Source organism: Lichenostomus cassidix, chromosome 12 (assembly GCF_008360975.1).
Source record: "Lichenostomus cassidix isolate B80296 chromosome 12, HeHo_3.0, whole genome shotgun sequence".
Taxonomy (NCBI): Eukaryota; Metazoa; Chordata; class Aves; order Passeriformes; family Meliphagidae; genus Lichenostomus; species Lichenostomus cassidix.
In genome coordinates this window covers 9,909,061-9,912,126 of record NC_139493.1, presented here as the reverse complement: position 1 = coordinate 9,912,126, position 3,066 = coordinate 9,909,061, and positions in this window count along the sequence as shown.

The window sequence follows — 3,066 nt, the reverse complement described above, 5'->3', positions numbered from 1 at the left end:
CTTTTTCCCTTTTATTTAAAATTGCTTTTCTTTTTGTCTTGTTCTCCTCCATCCTCCTCCCACTTCCCACGCCATCGCCCACTGAAGGGCATGTAACACACAGAGGTGTGTTCCTCTGTGTGTCTGTCTCTGGATTTCTGGTCAAATCCATTAAATCCAGGCTCCACACCTCCCGTTTTTTAGATCAGGTGATAACTGTTGTGAAGCTGTCTGCTCAGATGAACTCACATCATCCACAGTGTCCTGCCCATGGCCCTGCTGGCAGCCCTGGCATCTCTTCCCCTGACAGCATGGGCTGTTCCTGTGTGCAGCCCCTTTATAAAAGTTATAAAGTGTTTGGGGGGCACTGGGCTGGGATGTGAGAGATTGCTGTGGTAACAGAAAGGTAATGTTGGACTGGGAGGCCAGAGAAGTGTGTGTTTGTGTATGAGAAAAAATTGAGAATAAAAGCGGGGAGAGAGACACCTAGAGGGAATCAGCCCTTTGCCTGGCTGCCTTTGGACAATCATCCCTTGAAGAAAAAATGGGGAGGAGGGGGTGAAACACAAAAGAAAATGACAAACTCAGCCCCGGGATTTTAAATTAAAACCAGTCCGTATTTCAGTCTTTCCTCTTTTCTGTTTGGCTTTGGCTTGCTAGCTGCCTTTGTAAATAAACACACTGGTAATAGATGCTGTAGAGTGTGTCTGCTGGCTCGGCTGCAAACACTTGACTTATTAGTGCAATACAATGGGAGGTTTTATAAAACCACAGTGCTCTCAGGCTCTGTGAAAAAATGATGTTTCCATCTAACAACTTTCAGCTGTTATATCTTAACCTTTTTGTTCTCTGCCTCTGACTGGCACCTATATGCTGACACTCCCTCCTTGCTTGCTCCATGTGGAGATTGGGTTTAGCAAAGCAGTGAAAAAGAAAAGTAAATGAAGCTGCTTGTGATCCTGGCAGTGTGACTGATTCTCCCAATCTGGACTGGAGATCTTGCAGAAATGGCCTCTCTCGTGCTATCTCAGTATCTCCCTGTCTAGCTGAAACACAAAGCACAAAAACAGATTATATGATGCAACAAATTTAATCTGCAGCATTCAGGCTTGGAGTGCATTCCTCCTGCTTTCTCAGGAGTCTCGTGTTCCCTGCTTAGAGCTGCCTCTGCTTGGAAAAATCATTGTTCAAGTCACCGCAAGATCATTTTGTCGCTTTTGGTCGTGAATCATAATTTGGGGTCAGATGCAGAGTCATAAAGGGATGGATTTTTGGATGGTTGGTTTTTGGGTTTTTTTTCCTTTTCCTAAGCACTGTTCCCTGCAGGTACCTCTGAAGAGCTGATGGCACAGTGAGTGGCAAGGACAGATACACTCACTCCCTGCTGTGCTGTCTGTAGGTGTTTAGACAATATCTAGCTGTCTGGGAGACACTTTGGGCTTTCTTTGGTGTGAGAGTGAGGGAATAGCAACCGCTGGGCTTTGTTCTTCAGCCACATGGTTTCTAATCTTTCCTGCAGTGGTGGCAATGGGGAGATGGTCCCGGTCGGGAATGGCTGTGGCTGGCAGCCTGTCCCTGGCATCCCCATCAGACCTGACCTCTGACCCAATCAACTGCCCAGCCACACACGAACAGAGCAAATGCATTTTACTCTGTAGAGGTGAAATACCCACCTTTGGGCTGTTTCTATAAAAACCCAACAGCCAACATCCACAATCCAGCCCACTAAGGTCATACCCTTGGCTTCCTCCCTGCCTGAATCCTGCTCTCCAAAGCAAAACCTACCCGTGCTAACAGAAAAGAGGCACTTTGTATTTCTGAAGCGAACACCTTCAGCCTGGGCTGGAGCTTTCCGGGCCTGTGATCACTCTGCCTGTGCACAAGTCGAATTGCTGGGACCGAGATGCTGCGGGTAGGGATGCTGCAGGGCAGGGATGCTGCGGAGTCGGGATGCTGGGGGGCAGGGATGCTGCGGTGCAGGGATGATGCGGGGTCGGGATGATGCGGAGCAGGGATGCTGCGGGGTCAGGGATGCTGCGGGGTCGGCATGATGTGGGGTCGAGATGATGCGGGGCAGAGATGATGCGGGGTAGGGATACTACGAGGCAGGGATGCTGCGGGGTCGGGATGATGCAGGGCAGGGATGCTGCGGGGCAGGGATGCTGCGGGGTCGGGATGATGCGAGGCAGGGATGCTGCCGGGTCGGGATGCTTAGGGATCAGGGATGCTGCGGGGTCGGGATGCTGCGGGGTCGGGATGCTGCCAGGTCGGGATGCTGCGGGGTCGGGATGCTGCCGAGTCGGGATGCTGCGGGGTCGGGATGATGCGGGGCAGGGATGCTGAGGGGTCAGGGCCGACGCTGGGCAGCCGTAGCTCTCCTCACAGGCACGGTCCGACCCTTCCCGATCCGACCGACAGAGCTGGAGGACAGGAGCAGGACGGAGCTAGGAGGACCCCGTGTGACCGTCGATCCCAACTACAGGCGGTGTCATTCCCTGTACGATGCTGGGAGCAATTTCTCTGGTTGGCTGTGGCTTTTTTATCTGTTTCACTGCGTCCCTTTTTAGAAGAGAAAGATGCCAGTCCTAGGCTGAGGAGAGGACCGTGGTAGTAATGTCCCCAAGTCCCCTGCAAGTCTCCCATTCCAGCCTCAGGCTGTGGGTGTTCCGTGCTATGGAGCTGTTGGCCCCATCCATCGTGGCCCATGGGAAGCTGTTGAGTTTCACCTTCCAGAGGAGCAAAATGGAGCTTCAGTGATCAGGAGGTTTCTTTCCAGAGCTTGCTGTGCTTCACAGATCGGGTTGTTTACCAGCTGGAGGATTAAATAGACTTTCATTGAAGGGAAAAAGAAGTGTTTTCAAGTATGTCTTGGAAGCAGTGTCTCCCTTGAAGGAGGTTTTTCAGACTTACTGTGTTTGCTGGCTGGCACTTTGCTTGTCCCTGGTAAAGATGCTGCATTTCACAGAGAGTTTCTGGAAAATTACTGCATTAGGATAAAGGCAATGAGTGGAATCAGTGGGGGGAGGAAAAGAAAGGGTTTGACTACCCCTGAAAACAAACCCCTCTTGCATTCTGCATCTACAGATG